Source organism: Camelus bactrianus, chromosome 17 (assembly GCF_048773025.1).
Source record: "Camelus bactrianus isolate YW-2024 breed Bactrian camel chromosome 17, ASM4877302v1, whole genome shotgun sequence".
Classification (NCBI taxonomy): Eukaryota; Metazoa; Chordata; class Mammalia; order Artiodactyla; family Camelidae; genus Camelus; species Camelus bactrianus.
In genome coordinates this window covers 48976769-48988822 of record NC_133555.1, presented here as the reverse complement: position 1 = coordinate 48988822, position 12054 = coordinate 48976769, and positions in this window count along the sequence as shown.

The window sequence follows — 12054 nt, the reverse complement described above, 5'->3', positions numbered from 1 at the left end:
ATATGGTAAGTAGGAAAAAGTTTAGAGTATGTTTTTCAGTATCCACCAGTTGTGAGCTCAGAATTTTAGATTTAAACAGTTTAACTTTCTTTTTAGCCCAATTTCATTTTCTATTAAATGTAGCTTTTCAAGCCATACATTCTCCTTACAATTCTGATCACCAGTTCTTTCTCTAGGTGGAAACTTAATGTTTTTAGGAAGTTTTTCAAATCTATTTCTCTCTGTCTAGTAATAATTTACAGCAATTACGTAGTGATAGATGAATGTGTTCAACTGAATGACTCACAGTGAGAAAATGACACTTCATTATAGTGGTATTTATAAACAAATAGTTGTAGGGTAATACAAGTAAGTATCGTCATGGACATACTAGGAACTTAAGCCTGTTTTATATATATATGTGTGTGTGTGTGTGTGTGTTGGGAGTTTTACAAAATTTCCTGAAGAACTATATATATATTTATCTATACAATTTGTATATATTTTATATAGAGTAAAAATGCAAAACAGAGGCTTTCGTTCCTATTGTATCCCTATCAACACTGATATATCACTGATCTATTATATATAAATGCTGAATTATGTGTATTTCTCCACATACATTTTCACTCATGTTTTCTTTTCTTTCTTAAATTTGTATTGGACTAGTCACGTCTCATTTTCTTCTCTTCTTCCTCCTCCTCCCCCAATTACTTTACTTTATTTTTTAATGCTTTACCCCTAACCTAATTTTTCCTTGAAGAAAACACTTCTTCCATGTCTGTTCTTTCAGTCTATCTTGTTCTGTCTCTGTTCTGACTGTATTTGGTTATGGCTTTGTGTTTGCTATACATGTGGTTTTCATTCATGAGTCATTGCCCCTCAGATTTAATCTTGTTTTTTTTTATTCCTCTTTCTTCAAAGGACCTGACGTTAAACAATCATTTGTCTTTAGCTTTTTGACCCAAGGATTAGAAGTAACTTACACTGTTTATGTCCTAACCCATCCAAATAGGATACTGTTAAAAACTAAACTCTCGTATTTTCTCCCTTGAGAGATACTATAAATCATGCAGACACATTTGGGGGGTGGGAAGGGACAGAATGGGAGTTTGAAACTTGTTGATACTGACAGCTATATATAGAATAGACAAATAAGATTATACTGTACAGGACAGGGAAATATATAAAAGATCTTGTGGTAGCTCATGGTGAAAACGAATATAAAAATGAACGTATGTATGTTCATATATGACTGAAAAATTGTGGAATGTGACACAACATTTTAAACTGACTATAACTCAATAAAATTTTTAAAAGTATAACAATTACGTTAAATGTATTAATGTTAGCTTTTGCAATAGACTGTAAAATTCCAGGGGTAAGTTTTGTTCTAGATCATTTTGCTCAAGAAAGTCATCTAATGGATCCCACAGTATCTGTGTAACAATCAATGAGGGGGAAGGGAAGTAAGATTTGGGGACTCCTGATGTCATCTCTGATATTCCTCATCCAGAAGATGTAGGTTGGTAAACGTCAGAACCAGGATTGGAATCCATGCCTGAATGAATCCAAAGAGTGTGCTCTTTGTGATAGTTCATATAGTAATGGGGAATGTTCTAATTATTTTATTCAGTTTCATACTTGTTATTCTTAAAGCTGTTATTTACTTCTTCTCTAGAATATCCTGAAGCCAAGCTTCACAAAGTGAATTTACGGCTGTCAGCCGTCCAGGGAAAACAGTAAGTTACTGGAAGATGACCTTCTTGTGCTATTCAGTGATTTGAAATTACAGGTATTTCCATCTACCCTACCTTGTTTTCGCTATAGTAGAAGGAAAAGATGACATTATGAGACCAGGAATTAGAACCTTTTCTGAGGACAATTCTGATAGTGAAAAATGAAGATGTGGTTGGAAACTTTCCCAAACTGTCCATCAAAATCCCAGGCTTTTCTCGTCCTGCTAGCCCATCAACGGAGCACGGAGCTTAGTATGAGGCAGAGTGCATGCTCAGCATGCATGAGATCCTGGGTTCAATCCCCAGTACCTCCACTGAAGAAAAGAAAGCTAGTATAAAAAATCTGAAGTATGAAGATCCAACTATGATACCCATTTTCTAAGTGCTTTTCTTTTGCCACCTGTCTTCATAAATATCCCAACCATGACCAAGCTTTTCTTCCAGAGAATAATTCAACCCTCTGAAATTATTTTGTGCCACTTTATTTTGTTGAAATAGTCATGAATGGAGATAGACTTATATGTGCGTTTAAAAGTTACAGTGGTAAATGTTCTCATTAATGTATCTGTGACTACATTTTATAGATATGATGTCAGCATTGAAATTAGGAGAAGAGGAAGATACAGAATCCCTTTGAGATTCTGAGGTACTGTCTATCAATATCATCATTATCATCATCATCATCATCATCATCATCATCATATTTTAAAATACAAGCATCAAGTGATGTTCAAACATAAACAGAGGGGTGCTTTGACATTAGTTTCTCACATTTGCATTTGCCTGTCAGAATTTTCTTCTTATATTTTAATCTATAATTAATAAAATCATTCTGTGCTATGATGCTGCCATAGACCTTCTGGAAACAAGGTATCCCTGAACCAGCTCCATTTCCTTCAAAATTCACCAGATAACCACAGAGGACATGGAGGGCAAAGAAAGCTAATTTTCGCCATTTTTCAGAACCCTGACTCACCTGGTGCTAGAAATGCAGAACTAAATCACGGGATAAGAATATTTTATAAGAGATCTTCTCAGTCTGGCTTAACAGTGCTAAGGTCTTAAAGCATTAGTTCCTATTGATCTGTTATTTCTAGCCCAAATCTCTCTCTACTTGTCTTTTGGAAACAACTTTTGTTTTTCATCACATGTTTGGAAAACCTTCAGTTAAGTTTTAATTTGGGAGCTCACCAGATCAATTCCAAGCATTTGTTGAGACTTGCTGATTACCTGTCAAGATGACAGTGATTTTCTATAAACCTCCCATCTAAGTTTAGAAGAAACTTCCAAATGTTATTTAAAGAGTCACATATTTGCTATAATGTATTTTTGCTACATCTAAATGCACTTCCTGTGTACAGTGCAAAGTTTTATTCTACAAAATGAAAAAAACAGGAAGCTTATCACATTTAGAGGAATAACATTCAGTTTTCAATTAAGATAGAGTTCACTTACTTTTAGAATAAAGCAATAAATTATATTTAAAAACTTGTATATTACTAGTTAATTGCTGTGTATATATATAAAACTAGAATTCCTCATGTAGTAAGACTGCTGCCATGACGTCAGGACATGTGATCTTCATTTTTCAAAACAACTATTGCCCAGAGTCCCAGAGGGCACGTACATTTGCAATATCCATCAGTCACCCTGTCAAAGTCATAAAATCTTTCCTGTCCCTCTTGCAAATTTCAAAACATCATCACAGCAGGATTGTAAACACCCATAACAGTCATATTTACAACATGCAATTTAACTGTAATGACACACATAAGTATTTCTTTATCACAATTTTGTTTCCCTGAGACGTTTGTGTCTTCCTGTTTATATGGAAAACAGCATTCAAGGGTGAACACACCGTTAGCAGCAGTTTCAACTGAAAAAGTCGACCTATACAAAGCTATGTAAATTTCCATCAAAGGATACAATCCAAACAGTATCTTAGGGATACACGCAAATTCCACATATTAAGCAATTTAGTTTTTGGACATAGAGAGCTTCACGTGTGTATGAAATTTCACTCAGATGATCCAGGTTGACAAACAGAAGCCTTGCGCTTCCCTGGCCTGGGAGCCCTTCAGCGCTGCATCTCCCGGACACTGAGAAGCTGTGTCAGCCCTGATGCCCCTGCTTTGCCTCCCAGGCTGATTTCTGTGCTCATGAATACAAACCATCAACAAAGGAAAAGGCAAACAATAAAGGTAGCTGTAAAAATTGGTTTCTGCCTTCAGACAGAAGTTGAAGCCATTTCTAAAGGAATCCAGCACATCTGAAGTGCACCGCTCTTCACCATTTGAAACAAAGGAGAGAAGTAGCAATAAATATATTCTGCAATTCAGCAAATCAAGCAGAAGGATGTGGATTCTATGCGTATGAACACTGATAGAAGTGACTAAGCAGTTTTGTTGACTTTACACATCTTAAATATGAGTGATTAACTGATGACATCACTGGAATTGCATGTAAACAACAGGTCCTATGTCTGTTTCCAAACATCAAAATTCACAGTATTTAACAAGTCATAGATGGAAGCTCTAGGAAGACCTTAGCTCCAGTTCAGTTGTATCACTGGGTAAATTTCATAGTGTTTCTTAATTAAGTTGGGCTTTAGAATGTCAAAACAGAGGGGCACATGTTACACAGCACCGCAGAGATGTCCACACTGAACTCAGCAGCCTTTCCCGGGGAGGTTTCTGAAATCTGTCCGTGAGTTCTGGGTCTTGTGTTCATGTTACTATTCCCTGAAGATCTCTACTGAAATATCACACATCCAGAAGGAAACAAGGTTAGCAAACAATAAGCACACAAACCTGTTCCATCACTTCCCTGAGAATGAAACATTTTCCTTTTAAAAAGCAAATTACAAATTCTAATACACATATTCAGATGGAGCTGGTGGATCCAAACATAATTAACATAATTAACTGAAGTCTGTTTTGTATCAAAAATGACCTGAGATGACTGAGTCATATTCTGTCCCATACAAATATTCAGTGACTGAGAATTAGATGAATTCATAGGAAATTTCATCACACAAAAAGTGATTTAAAAAGCATACAAAAGAAAGAGAATTTAAATGCAATCAAGAAAAGACAAAAAAAAAAAAAACTGAGTGTAAGGAACAACTTCTTTGCGCTGAGACAGCTCAGACAGTGAGAACAAATGATCCTTCTGGTTTCACTGTGATGGGAGGGCGCTGTGCTGAAAGTTCGTAAGTGAGCGCTTTTGAAAATTTAACATGACTGTTGGGATGTGAGTCCAGGCACAAAATGCTTCCCTTCCCAGTGTGCAGTCTTCTCTTAAAAGCCGGCTCTTACACTGGGAGAGTGCTGATTCACTGACTGGCAGTTTACTTTTATTTTGGCTGATTTGGTAGTTTAATAAATAGTATTTTGGTCAAAGAATGCATCTGTCAGCTTAGAGTTGATGGGCCTAAAGTGGCTGTTGAAAAAGACATTCATTTGCTTATTTCTGTTACTTCTTACTAAATTCTAGCATAATAAATGCCATTTGTATGGTCTAAAAGAGTTAGAAATATTTTGCTCCCTTTTTGGTCAATAGGGTTAACTGTATACATTTAAAAATACCTTCAAATAAATAACTTCTCTTTTCTTACTAAGGTGTGACCTCTGAATACTATTCTTTTCTACACCATTTGAGATGGTTCAAGCTTTTCACCCTATAGCTTGGTTTATTCCTAGGTACTGGCTTCTGTCACAATGAAAATGTGTGACCCTAGGCCTGTGTACAAGTAAAGATGTGCCCATTCCACACATGAAAAAGACATAAAAAATAACTCTGCAGGTTCAAATGAAGCCAGAATACAAACCAAATTTTTCCTGGCTGAAATCAACAGCATCACAGCCTTATGATTTCACATGTAAATTTTACATGAATGAATTTGGTTGAAGGCCCAAACTGAAATTTTCATTGCTATATTCTCATCTGTTGCTTTAAATTACAGTGTATTTGTAATAATTAATTTGGCTTAAAGACAAGGATTCATTGGCAGTTTTCAAAGGCATTAGTCCAAGGGAATTTGGATATATAATTTAGGTATTAAACATACTCACTGTAAAAATACTATGAATTCACACTGAGACTTTTCCATCCTGTACAAAATGATGTGTTTCAAGCACTGTAAATATAGTGAACTAAATTCTATTTGATAATACTAAAATAATACTACTTGATCATCATACATCAATGTAAATATAGAATTTAGTGAGAAGTAAATAAAAAGCATAAATAATTTCAGCTTTCAGGTGACTTACATAGAATTAAAATGTTAAGTAGCTGTAAGTACAGTCTGATTTCACAATAATTTCTTGATATTACACCAGTTATAAGAAGCCAATTAGATTTTAGCCAAACAAGAATCTAGACAAATTTCATCATAAATTGTCCCTACACAGGAATGGGCACTGTTTTGGCATCCTGAGTTCTCTTTTCTAGAGACGTCTCAATGAATAAAGAAGAAATTTATATTTTTATTATATAACTTATTTTCATTTCAAGTTCTTAAACAATAAAAACTTAAAACCAATGTAGGCAATGTTAGTTACAAGGGACTCAGAATAAAGAATGACGCATCTCTTTCATAGACTATGACTCTTGAAAGTGCTCTAAAAACACTATGAGTTTGATTAGCAGCAAAGCATTAGCCTAATGGAAACCTCCCTCCTCCCCTTACATATGTATGTACGTATACACATACTATAGGTCAGTATCTTCTATCGGTCCAAATTAAATCCGACAATTATTCTCAGAGGCTGTGCAATGTTGCAAATACTGTCTACGCTGTCTTAGGGCTCAAGACCACTAGCACCCGAGTGGTTGAGAGAAAACCAATCCTTTCATTAAAGCAAACAAAAAACTACAAAATCAATCATATAGTCTGAATTCCTTTTAAGAGCAGAAAAATTGAGGGCTCAGTGAATCACCCAATATATTAACTCTTCTGGGTACTATAACTTTATCTAAAACTATTTTTTATATGTGGAAGGCTAGATGCCTTTACATAAATAGATTCAGCAATTCTAAAAATATAAAATATTCCATTGAAAAATAGGACAAGTTTTTTTTTTGTTTTGGTTTGAACTTGGAGAACAGTTTGGCGAGGAGTGGGTTTCCTTCTCACAGGTGAATTCTGCAGCATCTTCTCCCAGGAGCACGCTGACAGCTCCGTCATCCTGCATCTAACACACCCCCGGGATGAACCTCCAGGAAGCGGCCCTGCTGGCACCGAGGCAGGCTGGTCTTCTCTCTTCCACACTCCTCTAGCAGCTCCCCATCCCTGGGCATCTTGCAGCAGTGCCTTAAGTCCAGAACTTGAACTTGACTGGGAAAACCACATCCATTTTAAAATGCAGCATTTTCATCTTTTGGTTGGGTGATTCTTGGTGCCCCAGGGATAGGAGTGATAACTGGAAGAGTCAGAAGTGGAAAGAGTTAGCTACAGCCTCAAATGTTTTTGTTCACACATTCAATTTCAAAAGCAGTAGCTCAGGTATATAAGCAAACAAATCACATGGAATCAAAATGTGATTCTAAACAGGACAGAATGGGGAGATTGTCAGAAAGCTGCCTTTTGCTGAAGTCCACTGCTAACACTGTCTTTCTCAAACTATAAACTCAGTGGGAACTAATAACCTTTTAGAGTGGAAAAATCACCTCTCCAAAGTAACCTGTATCTTAAAAGCCTATTTCACATGTTCAACAGTTAACTGGAAGGAAAAGCAATGGAAGCTGATCCAGTGAACTTTTTAAAAAATCTCAACACTTATTTCATTGTCACAAAATAAAATGTTAATGCGTACCCCTAAGTATACAAGGATGATATGCTGGTCATCTCTTAACTTACAAAATGGTTTTACTCTGACAAACAACGCTGATCAAATACAGGTGTGCCAGGCTGTAACCTTCTGGTAAGGAAGCGAACTGTTATGTGTGTAACAGACGTAATTAATGAGACAAGCCCGCAAATGATCAGGAGTAGAGCCCTCCTGGGGCTGGCCTGCTTGTTGAACCTTGTTTCATTTTCTTACACAGCTGTCTTCAGCTCAACTCAGTAGTACCCCCTCTTCCCAAAGTCCTCATTCTGGCTAGGGTCCCTCACAGCTGTTTCTGTTTCTGCTACCATTTTCTTTAACTAATGCAGCATTTTGTGCCTGAGACATTCTCCCTCCTGACTGCCCAAGCCATCTTACCCATTATTTAAACATTTCTCGGTAACTTCCCCAAAGACAGCTAATAGCTAGAGTCCTGAGACTCTGTTTGAGAATCGCATCTCTCTGTCTCTAACTAAACATTAACTCCATGATCTAAGCTGAAAATGCACCATATCTTGGCTTAAAGCTGTAGCTGTTGTCTGGATGCTTTGTACACACGTGTCTAAGTTTGAAGAGACAGTCTTAAATTGTAAACTTGAGTTATACAGGACTTAGCACTTAATTCTCTGGCCATGGTAATGAACCAAGATCATGGAATAATATTTTGCAATGACGACAATGATGACTAAGAGGATGATGGGAACAGTAGCAGATCTGGATAAATACTGGTGGAGGAGCTAAAACAATGCTTCCTATTTCTAACCATATTTCTCGGGCAGGTATTCTCAGTTTGTGTTCCAAGTAAAGGATGAAGAATCACTGGGGCGAACAAAGTCAGCAGACTACTTTCCTAGAGTGCACTTCAAAGTCTTTAATATATTAATACCTGTTAACATTCTCCAAAAATGGAAAAACATACACTCAGATTTTCCCAAATACATTTGCTCATGGAACTTCATTTTTCAGGGAGCACCTATTAACATCTTTGAGGATATTGGCTATTTACAAAACCTATTTGGGAAAATACACTCTACTGATTCTAAGTAGTAATTCTAAATACCTCTGTATGTCCTGTGATCTTTAGCATCCTCTATCCTTTGACTATGGAAAAATCGTGACTGTCACAGCTGATCTGATTCATATATGGAATTCTGTATGTTTTCAGCTTGTGAAGAGGTAGGTGTCTATGTAGAGCCTGATTTACTTCTTGGAAATTAATTGGGGACACCAGTAAACAAGTAATGACTTTAAGCAATACCATGGGTTATTTTTACTAGTACACCATGAAAACTCTCCCAGTGATATATTCTAACATCGCTATTAGAAACTGAAGAATGTCACGGCCATGTGGCTGTTTAAATGGATTATTCATTTTATCTTGGAACAATTTAAGAAAACTTCATGTCATAACCATCATATATAATGCTTTAACTTGATCATTTAAATCATGTCATCATATTGTATTCACAATTCTGAATATAACTGAATAATTTCACCTTCATTATTAAGCATTTTATTGTGTATTTACCATAAGAAAAACTGCAATGTCTTTTAATACAGGAATATGTCTTGGAAAGTAGAAGTAGTATTTGATTTTTTAAAAACTCAATAATAATAGAATTGAAAAGGATAACCATACATTTCAAAGTTAGACTGAAATTATTATTTCTATAATGGGAACAATAAGACCTCTTGTAAGAGCCTCCCCAAGTTCCTTGCACTGTTACTTAGTTGATTTTCTGCAAAAATTTGAACTCATAGCCCATGATCCTGAGTCTCTGAGAAAATGCAGATGTAACAAATGTAAGTATGATTTTTGCCCCACCACAAGCAAGGGCACTTGAAATAAGAAGTTGCCAAAAGTCAAGAACAGAGACATTCACACCATCCATGGAAGGCTGGATGTATTCAGATCAAGAGTAGAAAATGAACGATCCAAATCCCTCCAGGACGGTGGGAGCAGAGTGATGATGGAGAGGCTGATTTCTATTAACAATATGCCTTCATTTCTCTGAAGTTACAAGTCACAGCAGAACTAAACTTACAAAGGTAGAATTTTGGAAATACACTGTCAAGCCAAAAGAGCAAGCAGTTGAATAATCTTATGTGTGATTCATAAGAATAACTTGTTGAAACAGAAGGGGAAAAAGGCTGGAGACTGAACTAACGTCAAAAAAAAGATCTAATTTCCATATAATGACCATAACAGGTTGTTTTTAAGACCACTTTCTCTGGGAAAGACTTTGAGAATAATTTAAATAGTGGTCACCAGATAGCTTCATCAGCTGGACAGAAAGGCTGCATCTCCAGGCAGAAAAGGCCACTTTGGGAGAACAAACCCCACAGGACCGTGCCTCCTAAAGCAACTTTAGCCATACAGGATGTGTAAGTGGTGGCTCACGGTCGATCGGATGATTCAGTTACCAGTGGGCTCCTCGACAAAGTCCAGAGACAATTCATTATAGTAGACCCTCTCAGCGCCCATATCCCCTCATTCAAAACCCTTCAAAATATGCTGGCCTGAATTCCAACCGCCAGCATCTGCATTCCTTTTCCTGAGGATTTCTCTGGCCTCTAGAATCTGCTTTGTCCATTCTTAGAGGCCAGAAATGCCAGGAAACTAATGTCCCCTGGGGAAAAAGGCCTCCAACAAGGGCTGATGGGAATCAGAGATCAACATCCCAGCTCACTCAGCCCTGGAGCGCCCAGATTCCCAGTGGGATCAAGTTCAACTGTGGTTCAATGGCCACAATGGTAATTTGCTTGAAAATGAAATCTTCATTGAGTTCTTCCATACCTACCAGAGTTTTCTGGGATTGCCTCTCAAATAAACTAATGTCAAAGCAGCTTTTGGCAGGAAAGAGCTCTCTGCAGGAGGTCCCATTGTCTGGTCACTAACCTTAAATCAGGCACCCCCATGCCCTGCTCAACCCCAGCCCTACAGCACCTTTAAAATCTTTTGATCACACCATATCTTGTCTAACATGTTGGTTGCTTCTTAGATCAAAGAAGTAGAAATGGAGACTAAGTGATTAACAGATGACCAGATCTCTGTCCTAGCTTCCCCTTCTGTCATCTTATGAACAAACTATGTGAACAAGACAGCATCTAAAGAAAAATCACAAGAGGTCAACAAGCCTGCATATTGGGGGGGAAGTGGAGAGAACTGACTGACCCCCATCTCAATGATTTAACTGAGGTCACTTCCTATTTCCCTTGAAAACATTCATGATCGAGTAACTCTTTGGAGTTGTTTTATGTAGACACTAAGTCCACCATCGCTCCAGAATGCCAGCATTCGAACAAAAGGCAACTGTCCTTTCTACCAATATTTGTCACTCTTGAGTATTGATTTGTGAGAAGCAAGCTGCTGGACCTGAGTTTGGTAGCAGATATTGACGCCCAACATGGGGCTGCATACTCGGCGGCCAGGGTCCTCTTGGATTCCTGGGTGGCAGCTTCTGGCGGTGGCAACACACAGGGTCGAGTATGAAGAGCCAGCTGCCTGTGGCAAGCTGGCCAGAATGGGGTTCTCAGGAAAGTCCCAGCAGTTGCTGGAACTATTTGTCCTGGGGATTCTGTCCGTCTGTCCCCTGCCCAGCACTGGCTGCCAGTTTTCACTTAAGGTTAGGGGGGGATGAATTCTAAGTTCTAAACTGAAATTTAATATTTGAAAGCAAACCCTGGATCTCACCTGTTAGAAGTAAAATTGTAATACCCACTTTCCTCTAGGACTTCTTCAATCACAGTCTAAAATTGAAAAAAAAATCAGGTTAGTATTGAATTAAAAGCAACAAACTGGAATCACTCAGAGGCGCTGCAGAAACATCACCTGCATCTGTTCATACGTGATGCCATCCTCCAGAGCAAAGCTTGCAGGTAGACCTGAAACACAGAAACTATTGCAAGTCTGGCACTTGGTTCATGTTTTCTCAGTTGCATTTTATTGGCAATTACAAGCGGGCAGCGAGACATGTCAGCTTCTTAATGGTGAAGACGAGTACTTAGAAAGACATTCCAAATCGTCTTGGCTTTGAATACTAAGATGCATTGTTTCTCTCCCTTTAATAGCTTTCTGCATTTGGGGCGGCCATCAAAAAATAATACTCAATATTTAAAGGCATCAGATAAACTGGACAATTAAGTTGGGTGTGTGTGTGGGTGTGTGTGGGTGTGCGTGTGTCTTATGAACAGGAAAGGTGTGACTCTAAACACAAACTACATGAAAGGCAAAGAAAAGATTAAGAAACTCTCCCTCATCCACAAGACAAAAAGAGTGGAAATGCACTAGCAAGGATAAATTCTTAGTGGAGGAAGTACCAGCCAGTGAACGACAACAAAGATCTGACCCCTTCCATTGGCTGCCTGGAGGGAAATAAAATACATTTAAAGCTAGAAGACAATATTTGTTTTGCTGTTTAGTCTGAGTGCCAGCACTTAACCTACTCCGGGGCCACCCAAATCAGTGTTGAGCATCTTCCAGTCAAGTCAATCAACACGTGGAG